The following is an 8031-nucleotide window of genomic DNA, read 5'->3' on the forward strand; positions in this document are numbered from 1 at the left end:
CACTGTTTACTGCGGGTAGACGTCTGGCAGCTTCTGCGTGCTCCTACCGATGTGGGTCACAGGATACAAGAGAAGGTGAGGCGGATAATCTGCCCGATGAGGAGGTAACAGACCGGGACCACCCAAATCACTACAAACGCTTTAATGGCATAAAGAGCAACATTGACACACTCTTACGCGTTTCGCACGGCAAAACTACTCTTTGATAAAGCGCGGTTAGCCGAGCGAAACGCGTAAGAGTGTGTCAATGTTGCTCTTTATGCCATTAAAGCGTTTGTAGTGATTTGAGTGGTCCCGGTCTGTTACCTCCTCATCGGGCAGATGCTCCGCCTCACCTTCTCTTGTATCTTGATTTTGTCCTGTCTCCATCCTGCCTTTTCCCTCTAAACTCCTTGAACGCCTTGTATTCTCTCGGTTTCTCCATTTTCTCACCTCCTATTCTCTCCTAGGTCCTCTACAATCTGGCTTCCGCACTGCTAACTCCCCAGAAACAACCTTCACTAAAATAATTAATGACTTTCACGCTGCCAAAGACAAAGGTCATTACACTCTGCTCATATAACTCAATCTCTCTGCAGCATTTGATACTGTGGACCACCCTCTTCTCCTCCACATTCTCCATACTCTTGGTACCCGTAACAAAGTTCTATACTGGATCTCCTCTTACCTCTCCCATAGTACGTTCAGTGTCCCATTTGCTAACACCTCCTCCTCTATACACTACCGACACGTTTAATTCGAGCACGGCTAGCACCGCAAGCCGGGGGATGCCCCGGCGTGCTAGCCGCACTCCCTCAGCGTGATGCGCGGTCACGCGTCATCAGGTGCCTGCGCCCCCTGCACGCGCGTCCAGGGCTCCCCGAGGGAGCCCTGGTGTCCCGCGATGTGGGGGACGGCGGCAGGGGGTTCCGGGGGACCCGGCGGACCCGGCAGCGGGAGGGAGAGTGCCCCGATCGGAGGGCGCTCTTCCGCTGCTTCGGCGCGCGCCCGGCACCCTCCGGCGCGCGCCAGGTTACTGCTGCGGCCGAGAATGGGCAAATGCTCGAATAAACTCGGCCGCAGCAGTAGATCTCTCTGTGGGGGACCTCTTTTCTCTTTACACACTTTCTCTAGGTGACCTTATCACATCTCTTGGGTTCAAATATCACCTCTATGCTGATCACACACACATTTACTTTTCAACCCCTGACCTTACACCTGCTGTACAGACCAAAGTCTCTGAATGTCTCTCCGCTATATCATCTTGGATGACCCTCCGCTGACTCAAACTTAACATGTCAAAAACGGAGCTCCTCATACTTCCTCCCAAGCCTGGCCCTGTTGCCCCCTTTTGCATTACTGTTGGCTGCACTGTTATACACCCAGTATGACAAGCACGTGCTACCTAGGGGTGACATTTGACTCCTTCCCCACATTCTCCTCTCAGATTCAAAATGTAGCTAAAATCTGTCATTTCTTCCTCTGCACCATTGGAAAGAAACACCCTTTCCTCTGTTGCTCTACTGCTAAAACTCTGACACAGGACCTCATTCTCTACCATCTTGACTATTGTAACATCTTGCTGTATGGAATTCCTGCCTCTCACCTGTCTCCCCTTCATTCTATCCTAAACGCTGCTGCCACAATAACTTTACTCTCTCCTAAATCTGTCTCAGCATCTCTCCTGCTGAAATACCTCTCCTGGCTTCCTATCAGCTCCTGTATAACACACAAAATTATCCTCCTCACGTTTAAGGCTATACACTCTTGTTCCCCTTCTTACATCACAGCCCTAATTTCTCACTATGCACCATCCCGACTCTTGCGTTCTGTTCAAGGATGTCGTCTCTCTACCCCTTTTGTATCTAAAGCCCTCTCCCACCTTAAACCTTTCCCACTCACTGCCCCACACCTCTGGAATGCCCTTCCGCTCAATACCCGACTAGCACCCTCTCTATCCACCTTTAAGAGCTATCTTAAAACCCACCTCATTAACGAAGCATATGGGTAGCTCCATGGCTGACACTATACACCTCACACCTCATACATCTACTTTGGCCCCTTGCAGACGCACTTACCAGAGCACCCTCCTACTATCCTGCACGTTCTTCCTACTTACCACTTGGATTGTAAAATCTTCGGGGCAAGGACTCCTTTGCTTAATGTCTGAAGCGCTAAATCCCATTATGTGTTATATTATTATGTCACATGTATTACTGTTGTGAAGTGCTATGTACATAAGTGGCACATATAAATGAAGATATACATACATACATAGATTCCTCTGTTTCCCTCACACAGTCGTGACACTGCGCCTGATTTCAAGACAGCTACACGTTTCAACCACATTTCCAAAAGGTGGCATGTTTGTGCTACATAAAGAGAATCTGCGAGAAACCCTTTTTCAAATAAATTCCCGTTCCTCAAAATACGTAAACATGGAGACGTGTGACAAGAAATGTATTTGTGGTACGCATTAAATCCCTAGGGCCATCACATTTCAATTATTATAAACAGCAGCGTTGTAGCATTTCATATAGATAGGTATAGGGAATAACTTCCCTTTACGCTCCCTGCCTGACAGAGGTAAGCATTGCTGAATCCAAGGGTCCATGTGCGGCAGCACTGCTTTTTTTATGTACAAACATTCACTTCCAATTTCTGTTTTTATGTAAAAGGAGATTAAAAAAAAAAAAAAGTTCTCTCCTTTGCTGCTGTTAGAACACAAATTCTGTATGAATGTTACTAAAGTTAGGTCTAAAGAGCTTTAACCCAATAATTAATATGAGATATTAAAATCAGGCACAGCACTACTACTTTGTAACTCCTTTTAGCTAAAGTGTTCCAAGCACTGTGACCACTGGTTGTGAAAGGGTAACATTGAAGTATAACGTATTAAGTATGCTGGAGGTTTGGCAAAATATCCAGATACTCTAAGGAGCTCAGGAAAACATGCGCTATAGTTCAGATCCCATATGTGTTGCCTGCAAGGTACATAGGGCAGTAATCATGTCTTTTTATTTTGCTCTCTAGCTCTGGGCCTTAAATAAAATGAGTTGCAGCTTTATCTCCTTCATGAATATTTAGTGCATACGCAATAGTAGTGTTGTGCGTGGTTCTGTTATCCCAATTCCTTAGGAGGATAAATCATCACTCTTATGCTTGCAAAGCAGTGTGTTACTGGCCATCCTTCCAGTGGTGTGGTGGAATGCTTCCATTAATAATTCTAAAACAGATCCTAAAAGCAGCATCCCGCCACCTACTCGTTTCGTGTCTTTTTTTTAACCTGACCCTTTTTTTAAACATAGGTGAGAAGCAGGGGCTCTCGAGATGAACTGTGTTCATTTCAGCTCTGCAGAAACCCAGGTTCCCGAGAAGCGCCGGTACCGTCCCCTCCAGTGGATACAAAATGGCAGGTTAAATCTCCCGCGTTATCCGGGCCTACAGGAAGCCATTCCATTTTCAGAGAGAGTGGAGGTCTTGACGGAGAGAAGAGTTATTGTTTATCTTATTTATTCCGCTCCACTGAGAAAATGATTCGATTTATACACATTGCTTGTTAAGTTTACTGACTAAACCAAAGATACTGTAGTTGCAGTAACAGTTAACAATGAATCAAGAATCTTTAACCAAGTTCCCAATATGTATGAAGAAGACAAGGATACAAGGTGTGAGCAATATTTCCCGGGGGTTTTTGTTTTAAAGACATCAAAGCACACAGATTTAATCCATAAAAAAATATCACTGCTGAGAGCTCATTTTAACCCATAAAACGTATTACTTCTTATAGCTCCCTTTGGTCCTATATGGCATTGTCTTCTGGGTCTTAGCAAATAGCTCTTTCTCTTTTCTTTCAATTTATTGCAAATATCTATAACACATAGAGCACTTGTAATAGCCTCTGATAGCCCATTAAAAACCCTGAGAAAGGTCACAGGATGGTTGAAATGATACATCTCTCAGATCTACTTTGGAAACAAGCTGTATTTCCTTTCTCTGACTGCACAACGTCCCCTGTGACCTTATAACTATTATTGTTTAGCTTATTTCTTTGTTGTGCATGATCTACATTTGATCTGTTTTTATTCTGCTATTTTTTTAGTTAAAAAAACAGAAAAATAAGCAGTTATAAAATACCTAGTACTTTCTATCTCTGTTATTTCTATTTTAAAAATTTCTAATCAATAGAAGGGAAACACCCTCTGATAGGCAACTACATGGGCACCCGTCAGCAGGCCCCCTCTGACAGGCATCATTAGGGCACCAAGGTAGCAGGTAGGCACAACTTCTCTTCATCCCCTCCCACTCCTCCACTCTGTTCTGGTTCTCCCTGCCCCCAGGCTCCTAAGTGTACCCCTAGCCCTATACTTCCATCTCCCCTGTCAGGTCCATAGCTCCTCCCCCTAGTTCATAACTACCCCCACCCCTCAGGTCTATAACTACCCCCTCCAGGCCCTTATCTCCTTCCCCCCCCAGATGTGTATCTATATGTGAAGCATCACGTGCGCCTGTGAACGACTGGTGGGTTAAAGGACCACGTTTAGAACATAAAGAAGAAATTATTTGAGCATATAATAATGCAGTTTACTGTTTGCCCTTCTGACAGAAAATGGGTTGCTTGTTATACCAACCCACTAACGTTCTGTAAGATAAGCTCTTGGACACAAATGTTGTATTTCCAAAATAAAATTAAAAAAACGCTTGATGTATTAAGGTAGAGACTAAAGATTACAAATCCAGACTCTTTCTTGGTACAGGCATACCCCGCTTTAAGGACACTCACTTTAAGTACACTCACTTTAAGTACACTCGCGAGTAAGTACATATCGCCCAATAGTCAAACGGCAGCTCACGCATGCGCCTGTTAGCACATCCTGAACAGCAAAGTTGAACTCCCTACCTGTACCGAAGCTGTGCGCAAGCGGGGAGACTATAGAGCCTGTTACAAATACGTTATTTACATCAGTTATGCACGTATATGATGATTGCAGGACAGTACATGCATCGATAAGTGGAAAAAAGGGAGTGTTTCACTTTAAGTACATTTTCACTTTACATACATGCTCCGGTCCCATTGCGTACGTTAATGCGGGGTATGCCTGTATTTCATATGTATCAAATATATCAATAAAATGTTCAATGTATTTTATCTTCGTATTTTGCCTGGCGCCCTTAGGAAAACTTGAAATGATGAGCAGAACCGCAATTAAATGATCTGTCCCTACAGGCGTTTTACCACATTTCCATCCAGACCAATTTTTTAAAGAAAATGGAACATGTTTTTAGTGAACACTTTTTAATCAGGCTCTGGAGTGTTTGTCAAGAGAACATCATTACACGTGTGTTACAGCTCGTTGGGGGTTATTCATTAAACTATGAATGTGCCGATAAGGGCAAAATCAATGGGAGTGTGATAGTGCGCTGATTGGCACTATCACAGCTTAATGAATAACCCCCATTGTATGCACAACATGACATATTAGAAGTAATGAAGTGTAGTTCTATTATCGTATAATGCACAGTGGAGATATAGTATAGACCCCCTTTCAAAATGCTGTAAAAACATCTTACCCCTGATGGAGAAGATTTTAGTCCCACTCCTTTGTATGCAGCTTAACTGAACAACAGCACATACTATCATATAGGGGCCATAGTTGTACACACAACTCTTTTTCAAAAGTACACATAATAAAACTAGTGCACTTAGAAATTAATGAAACATCACTGACACCAAATGCCCAACATACCCATGCCCATCTGTACAAAAGTCAGTGCGTGTAGTTGGCTGAAGTTCTCTGCTTTACCCATAGGGGGCAATAGATTAAAATTCAACTCTGACATTAAAAAGGCAGTCCGTTGTTGTTTGCCTTAGCCGTAGAACCATTAGCATGCCAGATAAGGATGAACCCAAATATTGCGGGTATTTCTGTTGGTCAGGAAGAATTCAAAATAGCTCTTTTTGCGGATGATATACTATTGACGCTTTCAAAATCTCTCACATCCCTCCCTAACCTTTTTCATGTGCTATCAGAATTCGGCTCACTTTCAGGTTACAAAATTAATCATTCCAAATCCATGGCCCTTAGTTTAAATCTCCCTAAAGAATTAGTAAAATTACTCCAACTAAATTTTGACTTCAAATGGAACGCGAACCATATTAAATATTTAGGGGTTCAACTAACAAAAAATTATTCAACTTTATACAATGCAAACTTTAAACCCTTCTTTGACCAGATAGTCAAGGACTTAGCCACTTGGAAACCATATATAATATCTTGGTTTGGGAGAATAACTACTATTAAAATGAATATTTTACCTAGACTCCTCTATCTCTTTCAAACTCTCCCGGTTAAAATCTGCCAGAAAGATTTAAATAATATTCAGAAGAAAATTTTGAAGTTTGTCTGGCAAAACAGGCAACCTCGAGTTCGCAAAGATATTCTATATAAGTCCAAATCAGAAGGAGGCTTAGCTCTTCCAAATTTACAAAACTACTATAGAGCAGCTCAATTAGGGCAACTGGTTAGCTGGCATTCAAACCCAACCGAAAGGAGGTGGGTCGAGATAGAGGATCTGATTTGTTCCCCATGCAGAATAAAAAATCTTCTCTGGCTCAACAAAAAGTCTAGACCACCCGAGAGTTTCAAGAACCCGGTGATATCCTTTGCCTGTAATCTCTGGGACTCCCTCAAATCCAAGTTTCAACTAACTGGTACCCCTTCCCTCATGCAACCCCTATTCACGGACACCTCTCTTCCTTTTTACACAGAAAACCCGCTCTCCCATACCTGGGTACAAAAAGGACTCACGAGAGTCAAAGATATTCTCGTTCAAGGGAAAGTCCCCCCATTCGCTTCTCTGCAAACGAATCATGATATCCCCTCTTCCGATTTTTTCAGATTTCTCCAGGTTAGACATTATATCCAATCAGCCTATAAACCGAGCCAACCCCATACTTTAACTCTGTTTGAGGAATGGTGTTTACACCAACCCCACACAAAGGGCATCATCTCCAGAATGTATCAAAGTCTATCATCTATTAAGAGCAATCAAACCCCCGACAAATATATGGTATCCTGGGAAAAAGATCTTAATGTCTGTATAGATCTCGATACCTGGAAAGACATCTGGGAAGCTGCCTCCAAAAATTCATCGTGCGTTGTAATAAAAGAGAATATTTACAAGTTAATATACAGATGGTATATGACTCCTGCCAGACTGCACTCTTTTCTCCCAGGGGTCTCCCCACTGTGCTGGCGTGGTTGTGGCGAAGTGGGGAATATTCTGCATATATTCTGGTCATGTCCCAAAATCCAACAAACATGGACGGAAGTGTTCACCTTAATACACAAGATCCTAGAAATCACTGTCCCACATGACCCAGTATATATATTGTTAGGCAAGCCAATAGCCAACATCCCCCGGAAAAAAGCTAGAGTACTAGCCCAAATGCTAAATGCCACACGGTGTACGATTGCCAAAAGTTGGAAACAACCTGCCCCCCATCCTTAAACCAAATAAATAATAAAATCTGGCATATAGTTTATATGGAAAAACTCTCAGCCTATCTGAACGGTTCTACCTCGCGATTTTCTGAGATTTGGGCCCCCTGGTTTCGCCATGCAGGTATATCCCCATATATAGATTAGAATACTTGGAACAGAGTGATACATGTGGTAACTAAATTGTTGTGTACAATGCTATATTTTTGCAAATGCTTCCCCTCCCCCTCCCCACCCCCCCTTTTTTTATCTGTTATATGTTTTGTTTATTCTTATTTTGTATGGAAAAATGCTCAATAAAAAATTTAAGTAACAAAAAAAAAAAGGCAGTCCGAGTGCAGCCCTTTCTTTTTTTACTTAGGTTTGAATCAGGGGGTCTCCAGAGCTGTACCCCATTTATTTCAGCTCCTGGTACCCCCTACTTCTCGAGATACTTACTTCCATAGTGGGTACCACTAGCAGCTTTGAGTGGGCTTTCTGGGGTTCATATAATGGCGACTTCAAAGCTCCCGAGTCCTGAGGGTCAATAGGAAGCCGTAACGCCATCTGT

Source organism: Ascaphus truei, chromosome 7 (genome assembly GCF_040206685.1).
Source record: "Ascaphus truei isolate aAscTru1 chromosome 7, aAscTru1.hap1, whole genome shotgun sequence".
NCBI lineage: Eukaryota > Metazoa > Chordata > Amphibia > Anura > Ascaphidae > Ascaphus > Ascaphus truei.